The 16,729-nt window shown below is 31.1% G+C and overlaps 1 protein-coding gene across 3 annotated transcripts in view; it reads left to right on the top strand.

Moving 5' to 3' along the window:
• LOC100208670 (eukaryotic elongation factor 2 kinase) overlaps window positions 1-16,729 on the top strand; it is a 75,243-nt gene that overhangs the window by 17,084 nt on the left and 41,430 nt on the right. Inside the window, exon 1 of one of the 3 annotated variants that reach the window (XM_065802304.1) lies at window positions 81-197. The exons of the other annotated variants lie outside the window; for them this stretch is intronic. The gene's annotated coding sequence lies outside the window, so the exon portion shown is untranslated. Of the gene's footprint in view, window positions 1-80; window positions 198-16,729 lie in introns of those variants that run through there. 3 annotated transcript variants of the gene reach the window in all.

Genomic DNA, 16,729 nt, shown 5'->3' with positions numbered 1-16,729 from the left:
ATTATAGTTTTAATAGTAATAAATTACATTTGAATACTCATCTGTCTAAGTATAATGTAACTATACTTGATAAATTTTCCGACCTATGTTTTTAATCCAAATAAAATTCTATATCACAATAAATATAATAAAAAAATGAAGAAGAAAGGGAGGGGATAAGAAGAGGGGAGAAACTGCAGTGCATAGTGTAAACTTAAGTAATAATTTTTAGTTATTTTAAAAATATTATTATGCATAATGATATGTTTAAACTGCTAATAATTAAATAGTAATTGATTACTGTTAAAGCTTTTTAATTATTCAAATGGTTTTGATTTATTTTATACAAGGTACTTTGCTTTAATCAATCATATGGATACTATTTATTTATGGTTAAACACAACTGTAAAAAACGTAATATAATCGTTTTATTACCTAATAATATTCTAAGTTTAGTAATGTCATTTCTGGCTGAGTTATTCATTACTAATTACTAAAGCATTATTTAGCTTTTATAAAAAAGCGGCAAAGAAGAAATAGCTGAATTTAACTTTTGTTAACTTTTTGATTAATCCTTTGAAGTTTCAAACAATGTTGATGTCAAAAAAATATTTTTAAAACTCATCAATTTTAGTCTCCTTTAGCAAATCTTTGGATAATCCTTATATTATGGATAATAAAAAGTTTAGTTATTACTTTAGTAATAACAATAATTTTATTATTTCAATCTTTTGGATTTTTTTAAAATATCTTGTGTTTCACTAATATCAGAGTTTCTTCTTTTATTCATTTTTTCTGACACGGCAGTTTAAAAATCTTTATCACCATCACATCTGTTTTCCTTTAGTTTTGAAAGAGTAAATTCGAAAATCTTTTCACTTTTTGAAACAACTCTTTAAAGATATAAGAGTACTAAGAATCAGATTTTGATGAGATCAACATCTGATTCTTAATACACCTACTGGTTGAAACACTTTTGTTTCACAGACGGTTTGAAACATTCACAAGACAGTTTAAAAAATTTGCAGATGGTTGAAAACATTTTTGATCTTCAGATATCTTGAAAGCATTTGATTGAAGAGTTTTTGGATCTCCTGAACATCTTTTCAATTTTTCTATTTTTGTTAAAAAAGAAAAATTTTGTGACCTTAAATGAGGAGGGGGTGATGATAAACTATAATGGGCTACATCAATTTATGTAAAAGGGTATGGTGGGTGGTGGTACAAGGGAGGTGGTATCAACTATAATAACAGGTAGTTTTTAAAGGTGATAATCAGGCGATGTAGTGGTGGTGGTATGGGGTAGAGGTATCAATAAGATTTTATAATTTTTCGAAAATTAACAAGGTTATAAAATTGGTGGGATGATGGGCATTGCAAGAGAGGTGGTATTTATTCAAATAACAGATGGTGTTCGAGGTGGTAATAGGATGGTGTAGCAAGTAATGGTAGTGGTATGGGGTAGAGGTATCAATAGGATTTTATAATTTTTTGATTTTCAATGTGGACTTTTTAAATCCGAGTTTAATTGTGTTGATTATAGTGGATGTATTAAACTGATAAAAAATTTATATAAAAAAAGATTACATGTTTGTATTAATTTTGGTGACTTCAAAGTATTAAAAAACTTTAAAGGAGTAAATTTGATTATGATGATTATTAAATAATCTTCCTTGTGGAAGATTTTAAATTTAAAAAGTATTAAAAACATTTTTTTTTTTTTTACATATGATTAATCATAATTACTTTATGTCCTTATATAAAAATTATGATCAATGAAAATATACTTTTCTTCATTTCTTGTCATTTTAAACCTCATTCCATTAAGGATTGTCCATAAATTACACAACGCAAAATATATTTTAGAAACAGAACTAGGAAATATGAAACTCTTTTATGCGACAATTTTCATTAAACTTAATGGGCTTTTTTGATTTAAATTAAGACTCTGCGAGGGAAAACTTTGATCTTTTTTATTTGTTTAGTGTGAAAGTTTGCGTTATGTAATTTATGGACGATCCTTTACCACCCTTTAATACCAGTTGTTGGTATTAAGGATATTCAAGTTAAAATCACCCTCCTCATATGGTCACATATCCCTACTGTAACATCACCTTGTTAATTTCCACAAAATTTTATTTTAATAACTTAAAATCCCATTGATATCTTGACCCCATACCGGTACCACTAATCACTACTACACTAGCTCATCAACAGTACCACTACCACCACTTACTACTACACTTTCCCATTACTACATTAGTACCACCTGTTATTTTAGTTGATAGTAGGGTTTCTGAACACTGTTTAACTTTAACAGTAAGACTACTGTTTTTTAAAGAAAAATCAAAAAAACAGCAAACAGCTGTTTTTTAAATGACCGTTTTTACTGTTTTTCATTTTTTTTAATTTAAAATTAAAGTGGCAAAAAGTTAAAAACTCAACTTTTTTTTCATATGTTTGTTTGTTTAGGATTAAATTCTTTTTCAATATTATAACAAGTTTTAACTGCATAAAGTTTCATTCAAACCTGAAAATGTTAGAATTTTTTGATTTAAACATTTTCGGATAAAAATTTTGAATAAAAAAAAGAATTAAAATTGCTAAAAAAAAGAGTTTCTTTAACAACACATTTATTAAAACAATTAATATGGCAATTTGATTTGATTTGATTTTTTTAATAACAATTTAATAAATAGTTTTGGATAATAAGTAACTTTAATAATTTAATTTTAGTTCAGTAGTTAACTTCTTTTTTTTTAAACTAAGCACACACACTAGTACTAAGCACACAGGCTAGTACTAGGGAGTTTCTTATTTTATTGGTTCTATTTTACCAATCTAATACTAATAGTTTCTTAGGAATTTTCTAATTTTTATAAATAGGGCTTCTACAACCAGTTTCTTATTTACATTAACTTACAAATAATCACATAGTTATCAGTTATGAATTTTTTTTAAGCGGTGGGTAAAAGGACTACTTAATATCCTTATTTTATATCCTCATTCTTGTCAGTCTGAACATATGCAACTAGCAGGAAAAATCCAATTACAAAAGAGTTGGAAGGACAGTGTCAGCATTGTAACAAAATAATAAAATGCTCAGTAAAACCTACAACTACCTTAAAAATCCACTTAAAAGTCACAGAATTTGTTTGATAAGGCAACAAAATCACACATATAACATATGAAAGAATAAGTAATAAGAGACAAAAAATGTTGGGAACTGCTTTGCGCAAAAGAATCTTAAAAATATTGTCTCTGATTTGGCTTCGGATTTTATTTTGATTCAGCCTAGAAATAATTACATTGGCCAGTCAATAGCTAAAAATGGATGTAAACTCCCCTCTAGCAAAAGCAATGTAATGAAACTTCTGCACTGAGATTTTGATGAAAATTAAAAAAAAAAAATTGACTCCATAAAATTAAAAGAAGCCAATAAAGTAAAGTTTAGCATGAAATACAGTACAGTCGATTAAAAAATTTGAAGAGTGGCGTCTGTGATAATGATTATAATAAAATGATTCTTTTCTAAAAATTAATAAACATCTCCCCTGTGTATTAAGAACCTACAAGTACTATTTATAAATAAAAATTATTTAATATTAATTTTTTTTTACAAATAGTAGCAGGTTCAACTATGTTTACAATGCGTTTTTGCACCTTGTCTAAAAGAGAAAGGGCATCATTAGAAAATCTGCCCCAGATATGGCAACAGTATTCCATACAAGGTTGGATTTGAGATTTATAGAGATAAAGAATAGAATCCAGAGTAAGAAAGTGTAGAGCTCGATAAAGAGATGCAACCTAAGCAGATGCTAATTTTGCAACTGATTTGATATATAGTTTCCAAAAAAGATCGGAAGTAAGAGTTAATCCAAGAAGATGACTCATCGAGTACATTGATGTTCATAAATATAGGAAGATCTAAATTATTGCAATAATGATTGGCTGGAGAAAATTGAGTTTTATCTGAATTAAAGTTAGCAGCCACTGTAGCCCATGCTGTAGCAGAAGTGAGATCCTTTTCAAGCTCAGATATCTCCTCCGAGTGATCAGAGAGTGTTGGCTTCTTATCATGACAAGAATAAATGATAGTGTCATCAGCGAACAATGCCACCTTAGATGCAAGAATATCTGGAAGACTGTTAATGTAAATTAAAAAGAGTATAGGGCCAAGGATTGAACCTTGAGGAATCCCTCAAGTTACAGGATATAAAGAAGAGTGCTGTCCATCGAGGACAACTTTTATACTATGATTGGAAAGGAAGGACTCAATAATCTTAAAGATATTACCATATACACTGTAAGAAGAAAGCTTATGGAGAAGACCAGCATGCCAAACTTTATCAAAAGCTTTAGAAATGTCAAGAGCAATAGCTTTAATCTCTCCACCTCTATCTAATGCATGATAAACCTATCGGTTATTACTGTTTGCAAATCAGTCGTAGAACGAGAAGAATCCATATTGATGATCAGAAAGTAAGTTGTTAGATTCAAGATTGTTTGTTAATTAAAGATTCAAAAACTTTTCTTATGGTAGGAAAAAGACTAATGGGGCGATAGTTAGACAAGTCAGATTGCTCTCCAGAATTTTTGAAAATAGGGATAACAGAAAATAGGGAGAACAAAACTCTGATAAGGACTTTTTTAATAGTTTTTAAGGTATAGATGACAGCTCCGGAGAACCCTTTTGCAAGAATACAACAGGTATGTTGTCTGGACCACAAGCTGTAGAAGAGTCTCAGCAGGAAATCACTTTTAATACAGAAGCTGGAGTGATAGGAATGTTTAGCAATGGGTCAACCAGTTTGGTGGCTATGTCAGGTAGAAGGAAACTAATGGAATCAAGAGATGATATTGATGAAAAGTTCTTAGCAAACAATTCAGCTTTGTCTTTAGGTGAGGTGACAAAGTCTGAACCATATAAGAGAGGTGGAATAACATATTTGCCCTTATCATTGATACTGTTAAAGAATCTCTAGAAGTCTCGAGAGTCTAATTTTTGTGATAAAATACAAGATTTTATGACCTGAGAATAGTGAGCTTCAATGTTTGACAAAATCTTTTTACAATGGTTTCTAGCAATAGTAAACCAACGTCTGTTTTCTGTAGAATTGTTTTGCTGATAGATATGAAAGTAATGGTTTTGATTGGAAATTGCAGCAGCAAAATGAGAGGAAAAGAGTGAGGGTTGACCTAGAACCGTCGAGAGGGAATAAAAGTTTCCATGCCAGCCTGAATCCACAAAGTTACGTAAGAAGCACATTTGTCAGCAGGAAGATGATATTTTTCTTCCCAAGAGCCATCACAAAGAATATTACGGAAAGAGTATCAGTTGGGTTCAAGGTAGCTGTAAGAGGTATGATATGGGGATTTTGATGGTAAAGAAGGATGAGATAATAGTTTAAGAGAGATCAAACCATGATCAGAAGCACCTTAGGGTGAATGTGGAGAAACTTAGCACATACTAGGATTAGAAACAAGACATAACGGGTGATGCGGAAGTTATCGGACAAATCCTAATTTCATTATTTGAGCATAATAATTAGTTTTTGTGGTTTTATGCGTAGACATAAATGTTCTATAAAATATAAACTTTATTAATTGAAACACAATTATTTAAAATGAGGTTAAATGCAGCTGAACGAGAATCTTTTCGAGAGCGACTAAAAATGTTTTTTGTAAACAAACCTAATATATAAAAAAAAAAATTGTAAATTATTTTGAAAAGGAAGGATTTGCTCGAAGTACAATATATGATAACCTAAAAAGACTTGAAACTGTTCAATCGTTTTCTGATAGAAAGCACCCTGGTCGTCTGACATCCTGGACTAGAGAAAAGAAAGCCGAATTAACGAGACTTGTCAACAATCGAAAAGGGGTCAGTCAGAGAAAAATAGGTATTAAATTCGGTGTAAATCAATCGACAATTGGTCTTCAGTTAAATATAGAAAACGTGAAAAGACTCCAAAATACACTATAGAACAACAAATAAAGGCAAAGAAAAGAAGCAGGAAACTAGTTAACCAACTCTATAACACAAAATTGCTTCTAGTTATCAATGACGAAAAATACTTTTGTTTTGCAGGGGACAACATGCCTGGAAGTTCTGGATACTACACAAACAACAAAAAGACATGCCCAGAAAGTGTTCGTTTTATAGGAAAAGAGAAATTTCCAAAAAAAATTATTAATGTGGATAGCCATATCTGAGCATGGTATGTCCGAGCCATTGTTTCGCACTTCCAAGGCTGTAGCGATCAATTCATCAGTCTATATTAATGAATGTTTAGAAAAACGACTTCTTCCATTTATTCACAAGCATCATGGAGACTTTAACTATTTATTTTGGCCAGATTTAGCAAGTTCTCATTATTCTGAAGATTCTCTAAATTGGATGGACCAATATGTCTATTACGTTGATAAAGAATCCAATCCCCCAAATGTGCCTCAAGCTTGACCAATTGAAAATTTTTGGGGACTTTTGGCACAGAAGGTTAACGAGGGAGATTGGCAAGCTTCAACAGAGCAAGTTTTGATTGATCGCATTAAACTAAAACTACAATAAATTGATTTAAACTTTTTACAGTCGCATATGAAAGGCGTCAGAGCAAAATTGAGATCAATTGCAGATGGTGGTGTTTTTTTATATAAAAAATAATATATTTTTATTAAAAGATACATGCTTTATTTAAAAGAAATATAATAGTTGTTTTTTTATTTATAAATAAGTTATTGACGTTTTTATTTTGTCCGATAACTTCCGCATCACCCGTTAGGTCAAGTAGTGAAGATAAATGATTTGGGTTGTCTGGAAAACAAGTTGGAAAGTTAACTATTTGAGTTTAAGATTAAGAAAGGCAAAAGTTGAGGGCCTTAATGCCAGTAGAGTCACTGACACTAGAGCCAAGTTAATCAGTGTGATGAGCATTTAAGTCACCAACAACAACAATATTGGCTGATGGATAAAGCGAAAGGGCTTGGTCAATTCAAATAGAGTGCAGTTTTGAGATGAAGGAGAGCGATATAGAACGAAAAGAAAGGTGATAGAGTGAAAAGGTGCAAAACAAAAACACATGAAAGAATAGTCTGTGGATTCAAACCTAGTTTCATGACAAATGGGTGAATTCTCACAAATGTAAATACCTAGGCCAAGCATGTGACTATTGGAGTCTTAACGAATTAAAACAAGATAACCATCAACACTAAGTTCACAAGATTAGACAGCTGAACTCAAATTAGTTTCACAAAGAGCATATAGGTCTGGTGAACTTTGCAAGAGATAAGAATCAACAGGAGAAAAGTTACTTCAAAGACCACAAATATTAGTGAACGATAGGTTTAGAGAACTTAGTGATGACTATGGTCTTTTGTATATTATAGTTTTGGTACTTTAGTCATTTAAATTTTTTAAAGAACTTGACTCAAAGCATAGCTAGTACTCAGTACACTATTTAATGTCCAAACAAGTACCTCATTACTATTTATAAACCCGAAGCCTTAACAAAGGGCTCCAAATGTGGCCTCAACAATACACTCCAAATGTACGAGCAGGGACACTATCCATGCGCAACATGGCACCTATAGTACTCTGTTAGTACACTGTTAGTACATGCGCAACATGGCGTGTGGCTGTTAGTATTTTTTAACTGTTGATTGTTGATGGAATCAGCCTCTCTGTGAGCTACCATAAAGTTCGGGAAACCTGACTACCAGCCGGCCTCAGAACCGTAAAACTGAGTTTTATGGTTCTGAGGCCATCAAAAGAATGAGTTGCCTAATCATAAAAACACAGGCACAAGCAAAACCCATGCATTGAGTCATAAAGATTCAGTGTTCAACATCCTAAACTGGAAATAATGTATTAAAAATACATTTGCGCCAGCCTAATAGATAAAGAAGGGGCGTGAGGCTGGTCAACACATAGAATCTGTTTACCCCTTAAGTCTTTGTCTTGAAGGCCTTCTACAACGCAGTAGCCGGATGCGTCTAACATCTGCCTAAGATAAATATTTTTATTGAGACACCAACTCTAGCCTTTACTCAACCAAGAGCCCCAAGACAGGGGGTGTTTTTAGTTGGAGTTGACTTCTCCTTTGCCTAAAAAAGCGTATCCTCCAAGTCAGCAGGGTATGAAGCACATTGTATTGGGTTACATGTTACCAGTAGCAGGGTAACAAGTTCACTCCTAACAAGGCATCAAGCAACCACTATTTCATTGGAGTAACTAGAAAACAAAGAATATTAATAAAAAGTGGAAACAAAGAATATTGTTAAAATTTCTTTTTTTGTTTGTTTATTTTTTGTTATGAAAAAGTTTGTTGCCACTCAGTAAATTCAAGCAAAGTCTGGAATTAGTCTTGTTAGTCAACTTATTAAACAGAAAATTTTGAATATTGCAAGAATTGCGATGAAAACTCCAGAATATATATTTTACCAGCAATTTTGTTGTGACCAACAATGAATTACTTATGTTTAGTACAATTTATTAAAGTAATTTTTTTACTTAATGGCTGATATGTATTTACTGATGCACTAACAAGGGTGTACCCTCATGGTCGTTCGGTAGTTCAGGATGACTCAATTTTTGAAAAAGCAACTTAAATATAAAAATAATGCCTGTCAGTAGCCTCGCAGGATGACCAGACAGTTTTTTACTAACAAAAATTAACAAATTTTTTTGATTTTTAATTTTGTTATTATAAACAAATATTTTTAATTTTTTTTCTATTAAAACAAATTGTTTTGAACCCTGAGATTTTATTTCTTGTGATTATTTAAAAGAAACCTTTAAAAAGCATTTAGTAAAAAAAAGAAGCATTTAGTAAAGAACAAGTAGTATACACTTTGTTTAATAATGAATACACAATGGTGCGTTATATAATTTTTACTAAAAATAATAAAAAGATTAATTTAAAGTGCGGCAGTTTTTTTAAACGTTGTTGCATTTTGAAGCTCATTTCTTTTCAATTTAATATAAGTTTTTAAATTACATTTTTTTCAATTCAAAAATCACGCGAATGGGCAGTTTTTAAAAGTTGTATTTCAAGTTATCTCTTTACCAATATCTCTTTTCAACTAATAATAATAATAATAATAATAATAATAATAATAATAATAATAATAATAATAATAATAATAATAATAATAATAATAATAATAATAATAATAATAATAATAATAATAATAATAGTAATAATAATAATAATAATAACAATAATAATAATAATAATGATAATATTTTTTAACAGCTTATATCATTTCATTTTTTTTTATAATTTAATTTACTTTTAATTAAGCTGTTTCTTATTAGTCGTATTTTAGAAATTGAAAATTTTTTTTCATTATTTTCACCCAAGATAAAATACCTTCAAAAAATAATTATACCGGACTACTGATTATCGTAGTGGACAACTCAAGTAAGAAACAAAAAGTTACCCGCAGGGCGACTGGGAAAAAACAGAAGGATACACCCCTGACTAAGTGCATACTCTTACTTAGTGCATACTCTAAGTAAAATACTATTGTAAGCAAGCGAAGTTTAAAAAAAACTAAAGATTATTTGATTTATTTAAATAATCAGAAAACATGAATTTGTTTCAAAAAAATACATATGCTGTATTAAATATAATCATTTTTATTATTTAAATAATTTTTTTGACAGCAGCCCTAGTTGCATTACTCAAAGAGTTAAAAATTGAAAAAAAAAATAGCTGCAAGTCTGAGTCTTGGATATACAGCTTTTTTTACTGCTTTTAATTTGAGTTTTAAATAAGTGTTCTTTTAAAACGAAAGTATTCTTTTAAAATTAATCTTTACACTATTTTTCAGTTGTTTTTGAGTTTTTGAAAACTGCAAAAACTTTAATGTTTTTTTAATTTTTTGACACGTGGTAAATTTTTTACTTTGAATTAAAATCTTTAATTTTACAATATAATTTACTGTAGGGCAATTTATTATACTTCAACTAATTTATTATACTTCAACCAATTTAAAGAAAACTTTGTGGGACGCCATCTCTGATTTTCCTGATTTTTATATATTGTTATGTGCATTATGTAGATAAGTTAAAATTGAAATTTCAGACTTCCAAGTAAAATGTTTTAGGAGTTATAGCCTTATAAGTACACAGTATTTATAAGGCTCCTATTCCATATCCCTTAAGGCCATATCCCTGCTTGGTATACAAAGGGTTAAAATATAACACTTTAGAACCTTATAACTTTTTTCTCACTTTTAACAAGTTTTTTTTTTTAATTTTATTCTGATTCACTTCCATCAAGGCTGTAAGCAACCACTATTAAGTTTGGAGTTACTAGAAAAAAAAGAAAGTTATAGAGCAAGGAGACACTTGACAGAAAACTTAAAAAGTTGAAAGTTGTATGATTCAAACATGAAGATGGAAGAGAGTTATAAAGCGTTGAGGTGCGGGGAAAAAAACTTTACAAATAAAAGTTTTTTGAGCATGCAGGGACAGATACAGTAAAAGAATGAGGCCTTGCTGAATAAGGAGTTAAGCAAGATTGAGTTTTAGTTGATGAAAGATGATAGCTCCATTGAGCAGCAACCATGGTAGTATTAGTAGAAAGGAGAAAGAGATACAACTTTACAACAATGGAAAAGAGCTCAACCTTAGCAAATAGAGCGGGTTTAACTATGTTAACAATGTGTTTTTAGACCTTGCCTAGAAATGAAAGAGTATCATTAGAAGAACCAGCCCAAATATGACAACAGTATTCCATACTGAATAAGAGATTTGAAGATTTAGAGAATAGAATCAGGAGAGAAAAAATGGCAAGCACGATGAAGAGTAGTTTAGTAACATATTATTTCAAATATGATTTATTGGTATAGTATTTAAGTTATCTGTAAATTGCATTAAAATCCATAATAGTGCATTAAAATGCAATATATACATTTTTTCGAATGTCTCAGCTAAGCTAAAATACCTGCAAGATTTCGTTTACTTTTTCACATTAGCATGAAAATAAAATTTTTTAATTACTCAATTTTGGACTTTGGAATTTATTAAGTTGTTTAAATATAAAAAAATTGAGTAGGGAGTAGTAGAGCAATGGGAATTAATGCATTATCCACTATTCTATGAAGTCATAGTTTCATCTTCCGCCTTTCCATGTTCCACTATGTTTGCATCCTTGTTATTCAATTAGCGTTTTCTAGTAATGTGTTGTTCATTTGCCTCATACTTTGTATGAAGCAAATCAACAACACATTACTAGAAATTAGACATGTTGAAATCATTTTTCTTTTTAAATATTTTTTGCAACTAAAAAATCCAACATAATATGAGGAAGTTTCTGCTGTTTTATTACCCTTATCTGATGCTAATTTAGCAATCAATTGTATATTAGGGTTATAACATTTTTACAATCTTATATGGCCATGGTCCTACAAGATGAGTTTTTGAATAAAAATCATGAAATTGACATACATTAATGATTATATTTCAAAAACCTCCCCCAGTAAATAGAAAAACTATTTTTGAAATTTTGCAATTTAGTATAATTGAATAAAATTATACTAATGTTGTACACTGTATTTTTTGCGTGTTGTTAATTGCTCGTTTAGCACTAATGTTACTTCTTTGCGTCTCAATTGCTGTATTGTCTTTATTCCAATGTTTCTTAAAAATGATGTGCACTTTTTTGTGTTTCTTTTAACTGTTGTCTAATTTTTTATAACTGTCTTTCTCATAAAAATGGTCATTGAACCAAACATCAAACCCAGCTCCACAAATCAATTCACAAATTTCACTTAGCAGTTAACATTTTTCTGGGAGCAGTACAAATGCAAGTAAGACATATATTGCTCTAGAGTTCCATCTTGCATTACTTTTATTGGGTAATGTTTTAAAGGTAATAAAGGGAAATATACCATGTTCTTGATAACATTGGTATGCATTTCCCAATTCGTATAAAAACTGCATATCATCGTACCATTTGATGTTTTTAACTTTTATATTGACATCACTTTATTGGAAATCAGTTTTTAAATTTGTATAGTTGTTACTGACTTCTTGCACAAAATATGCTAAATTAGGAGATGTTGTTTTTGCATCAAGAATTTGGTCCATTGAATGGTTTAAGACTAAATCCAACACATGGTGTTGACATCTTATATACTGAGGTATAGGAATGCCTTTTTCTTTAAATTACTGTTAGATCACTACAAAAACTCCATTTCTTACTCCAGTATTGACACTTGTGGTATCACATATTATAATTTTAATGCTTTCCCATAATTGATATTGGTCTAATACCTCAGTTATTCCATTAAGAAGTGTTAATGCTTTCCCATCACTAAGAGTCAAAGTAGCTAAGTGAACTTCACGGTACTGATTTTTTAAAACAACAACTTGCATTTCTTGGTTGTTAAGTTTCTTATCATTAAAGTGCAATTGTTATTTTTAAGGGTTTCTTCAAAGTTGCTGCATTTTCTGTGATTCTCTGACAGATGCCTTATAAATGGCAAGTTAAGTTGGTGTAGGGATGTCAATACCATGGTCTGATGGTTGTTTGCAAACTTTTGCTGACTTATAGGAACTTAGATTAGTCTGTTTTAGGCGCAACAGTATAATCGCAGTCGTTAGTATCATTGTCAGAAGTTTCTGAAGATGTTGATAGATTGGATGCAACATTTTTGCTTAATAAAGGAAGATTACTACTGTGGAACTTCTGGTCCTAACTTTTGATGGGTGCACTTTTACTTATACTGATGTTGCATAACCAACATCTTCATGTGATATCATCTGCATTTGATAAAATTGTTTATCTTCATTGGCCAACCAGATGCCATCTGTTTTGGTGATATCAAACACTTTTGCAAATTTAACTTGAGCACATTCATTATGGTACTTTAAAAATTTATTATATTTATTAATTAATGCTTCAATCTTCCTCACTATTGACTTTACTGTTATGAATGAAAAATTTATCCATTTCTAGATTTTTCATTTTGAGCAAGAAATTAAAACATCGTAATAATTGTCATTTCTTTAGGCATTCTAGTTAAGCTGTCAAGTGGATCAGTGACTGTTGCTAAAATTTTCTTTTTTGTTACACTCTTTTGGTATGCTTTCAAGTTTTTTCTCTAAGTAACAGAATTTTTTTCAACATCTTCTCTGCTCTTCTTATATGACATTTTCTAGAAAAAATAGTAAATGAAAATATATTTGAATTAGTGCAAACTTTTAAGTAGTAAAACAAAAAAAATAGGTAATAGATAATTTAAAGTAACGAAATTTATAAGACAGAATGAAAGTAAGTAAATTAGTCATTCATTTCATCTATAAATCATTTAGTAATTAAGTTGACCAAACAAAGTTCACAACAGGTGAACTACATAGTGGTTTTGGTACACCGCTTGTATAGAAATATTTGAATCTGTGTCCTGGGGGTGATTTTTGTCAAGGCAAAGTAAAGCAGTGCTATTTATAACATATCGGCACCATTTCTCATCAGGTAGGGCAATGTTATTTTAAGATTGAAAAAAAAGTGAAAATGTTATAACCCGATTGTAGAAATGTCAAGAGCAATAGCCCTACCCTCTCCGCTTCCATCTAACACATAAAATCTTTTAGTCACAGCAGTTAGCAAGTCAACCATAGAGTAAGAGGATAGAAAACTTTATTGATTGTCTGATAGTAAGTTATTTGACTCAAGATGGGATGTGAGAAATTTGTTGATCAAAGACTCAAAGACCATGCTAGTAACAGATGGAAGACTGATCAGACGATAGTTAGAGGGGTCAGAATGTTCTCCAAAGTTTTTGAAAATTGAAACAACAGATGCCCTTTTCCAGCAGGCAGGTGAGATAAGATACAAGATTTAGTGAACTGAGAATAATGGTGCTTAGCATCTGGCAGCTTCTATTTACATTGATTTCTTGCAATCATAAATAGCCGTTTGTTCTCAAGAAAGTTGTTCTTTTAAAAAATGTAAAAAAAATGATTACGATAAGATATAGCAGCTGCGCAAGAGGGTGAAAACCATGGAGTAGAATGAGACTTGACTGAAGGAATAAAAGCTTCCATTCCTGCCTGAATCTAGGAGGTTACATAGAGGCATATTTTTTAGCTGAGAGGGAAAAGACATCAGTCCAAAGACCGTTTTGAAGGAAATCACAAAAAGAATCCCGGTCAGCTCTAGGGTAGTAGTAAGTAATGGAATAATAGGGTGAGTCCTAAAAGGAAGTATGAGATGAAAGAGATCATTGCATGGTCAGAACCACCTGACGGAGAAAAAAGAGAAACTGAACACAAGCTAGGGTCAGAGAGAGAAAGCTCAAATTGAGCATGGTCAATTTGATCAGAAATTATATCTAAAATAGTGCAGTCTTGGGAAGGAGAACAATAAAGAACAAAGAGAAAGGTAATAGAGAGTAGAATTTCTTTATGTGCTTCCTTCCTTTAGAATTTCTTTATGTGACCATTCCTTTATGTGCTTCCGCTTAGTAGTGCTAAGCAGAAGCACATAAAAGAATGGTCAAAGGATTCGAACTTGATTTCACGACAAATAGGTGAATTGATGCGTATGTATATGTCTTTGCGAATTAAAGGATAGTACCCATCAACACTGAGATTAGAAGAAGAAATAGCAGAATTTAAATTAGTCTCACTAAGAGCAAGCAAGTTTTGCAAGATATAAGGAACAACTGATGGAAGGTTACATCGCAGACCATGAACATTATTAAAAGATATAATAAAACAGTTTGGTGGTGGGGATGGTTTTTTGTGTTTAATATTTTGGGTAACTTTTGGCATGATTTAAGTTAAAAAAGAGAACTTGACTTATTTGTAGATAGAGCACGAGTTCCTATGAACTATGTAATTTTCTTAGTCTTGTTAGTTAACCTTAAGTCATAACATAGGGCTCCTAATTTGGCCTTGACAATGCCCACCAAAAGCATTAATCGGTACACCATCCAAACACAACATGGCACTGTTAATACTCTGATATTTTGCAGCTGTTGATATAATCAGCCTCTCTGAGAGCTACCACAGAGTTCAGGAACCTTACTATCAGCAGGCCTCAGAACCATTAAACTGAGCTGTACCCTCGTTAGGAAATAACAGAAAGAGTTGCATAGCCACTATCAAAGAGGCACAAGCAAAAACCTATGAGAAGTGTCAAGAAGATCCAACAATCATCATCCTAGGCAGGAAACAATGTAACACAGATTTACATCTACGCCAGCCTAATAGAGGAAGAAGGGGTTCGAAGTTTTGTTCGAGGCCTCTTACAAAACAGTAGCCCTAAGGCAGTGGATTTTGAAGTTGGAGTTTGTTTCTTAAAGAAAACCTTAAAGAAAGCCTTTACTTAAAGAAGCACACTCTTCAAGGCTGTAGGGGATGGGGCAGGTAGTACTGGGTTACATAATACCAGTAGCAGGGTGATGGTGATGATCCTGAACCTGACCTGACCTGCAGTAATTAAAAGGAGCTATTTCCTGCATACAGTACCTTAAACATCGGGCATGATGTTTTGGAAATTGGTTAGGAAAAAATTTTCATTTAACAAAATACTAGAGATAATGGAGGGTGTAGGTTTTATAAGAAAGAATTACTCCATTGTAATATACATTACAATGGAGTAATTCTGTCTGGACCTCAGGAGCGGTGGTTGAGGTCCAGACAGAATACAAATGAGCATATATAAAACTTACGGGTGAACCAACACTGCGCTAGAGGTTCAAACAGAACCTAAACAGAAACAGACAGATAGCATCTTAAGAGTGAGTGAACACCCCGCCAGAGATTTAGACAGAACACAACACATATGTAAAGTAGATGACAGGTGAGCTAAAATAGTAACTTAGATCCCTCCAACTATATAAAAGAACACACACACTATAGGTAATACTAAGTAAAGGCAATACTAATAAGCATACTAAGTGTCTCATTTTTTCTAAAACCATTTTTTGGATTTTGTTATAAAAATTGGTTTTTATTAACTTGTATCATATTAAAAAAAATTATAACCTCCTCAACTTTGGAACAATCTGAAAACTGCTAAAATATGCCTAAATGAAGTTAACTGTAGTATTTTTCTATTCATCTACAAGTCTTTACAGGTAAATTTCATGATTAGCTACTTCTGTTTGCATTAAATGAGCAAAATATAATCAGTTTGTTGCAGTTGAGAACTCAAATATATCTAAAAGTATAATACTTATTTGCCTAAAAAATCAAATTTTTGGCCATTTTGAGATGCTTGTAAATTTTTCTGATTTGATCTAGGCTTAATATCATATAAAATCATATAGCATTAGATCCAACTAAAAGAATTAAATGTCCTGGTAGAGGATTCAACTAATGAAATAACTTGCAAGCAAAGGGTGAAAATTGATTGTTGCTCCTTAGAAAGTTAGATAGTTAAAAGATGAGATTCTAGAAGAGTTAACAAAAACTCAAAAAAACATTATTATGTTTGCAAACCTAATATATATTATGCAAATGGATTTTGCTGAAAATTTTTTTATTTGTAATTCAGGATGAAGTTTATCTTATTTTTCTAAAAATCAGGAAACTCTTCTTCCATTTCTAGGGATATTTCTAGGGTTTTCATTTTAATGACCATCATATATGTGAGGTCTTTAAATGTAAACCGATCCCTTAAAAGTTAATTTTATTGCGTTATATCTAACAATCTGCTTCACAATGCTGAGGCGGTCTTTAGTTATGTTTAAAAAATAATGCCAATTCTGAAAGAAGAATATCTGCGAGTTC

Source organism: Hydra vulgaris, chromosome 08 (genome assembly GCF_038396675.1).
Source record: "Hydra vulgaris chromosome 08, alternate assembly HydraT2T_AEP".
In the NCBI taxonomy this organism is placed as follows: Eukaryota; Metazoa; Cnidaria; class Hydrozoa; order Anthoathecata; family Hydridae; genus Hydra; species Hydra vulgaris.
This window is presented reverse-complemented; position numbering and strand designations above follow the sequence as displayed.